General features: G+C 48.3%; 1 non-coding gene across 1 annotated transcript; it reads right to left on the bottom strand.

The window, feature by feature from the left end:
• Nucleotides 1-426: 426 nt before the first annotated feature.
• Nucleotides 427-501, bottom strand: Trnas-cga (transfer RNA serine (anticodon CGA)). The gene has a single exon. It is a non-coding gene; the product is annotated as a tRNA-Ser (tRNA).
• Nucleotides 502-942: the final 441 nt, after the last annotated feature.

Genomic DNA, 942 nt, shown 5'->3' with positions numbered 1-942 from the left:
CCGTTTTTTACACAACTGTTGCGCCCTCCGTATCTGATGAGACGTAGGCCCGTTTTCCACGGACGCAGTTCGGAGATTAGCACTTCCGTTTGAAAGCTATCTGCATCTAAGATTGTATCAGCTCTGGGAAGCAGCGACTAAAGCGCACATACTCAGTGTCGTGGCAACTGCTAGAACTGGATACGAGGCGTCCAGAAGCAAAATTCAGTGAGTGCATTGAACGGTTCCCTCTACTACTTCAGTTTAGCACTACGCACAACGTATTTATTTGCGGGACTTTTGCATAAATGCCCTAACTTGAAAGCTATGTCAATTCTCCTTGGCCCAATGATTGACATTCAAACATATAGTACAATTCCAGAATGAGATTTTCACTCTGCAGCGGAGTGTGCGCTGATGTGAAACTTCCTGGCAGATTAAAACTGTGTGCCCGACCGAGATTCGAACTCGGGACCTTTGCCTTTCGCGGGCAAGTGCTCTACCAACTGAGCTACCGAAGCACGACTCACGTTCGGTACTCACAGCTTTACTTCTGCCAGTATCCGTCTCCTACCTTCCAAACTTTACAGAAGCTCTTCTGCGAAACTTGCAGAACTAGCACTCCTGAAAGAAAGGATATTGCGGAGACATGGCTTAGCCACAGCCTGGGGGATGTTTCCAGAATGTGATTTTCACTCTGCAGCGGAGTGTGCGATGATGTGAAACTTCCTGGCAGATTAGAACTGTGTGCCCGACCGAGACTCGAACTCGGGACCTTTGCCTTTCGCGGGCAAGTGCTCTACCAACTGAGCTACCAAAGTACGACTCACGTTCGCTACTCACAGCTTTACTTCTGCCAGTATCCGTCTCCTACCTTCCAAACTTTACAGAAGCTCTTCTGCGAAACTTGCAGAACTAGCACTCCTGAAAGAAAGGATATTGCGGAGACATGGCTTAGCCACA

The sequence above is a fragment of the Schistocerca gregaria genome, chromosome 2, assembly GCF_023897955.1.
Source record: "Schistocerca gregaria isolate iqSchGreg1 chromosome 2, iqSchGreg1.2, whole genome shotgun sequence".
NCBI classification, from domain to species: domain Eukaryota; kingdom Metazoa; phylum Arthropoda; class Insecta; order Orthoptera; family Acrididae; genus Schistocerca; species Schistocerca gregaria.
This window is presented reverse-complemented; position numbering and strand designations above follow the sequence as displayed.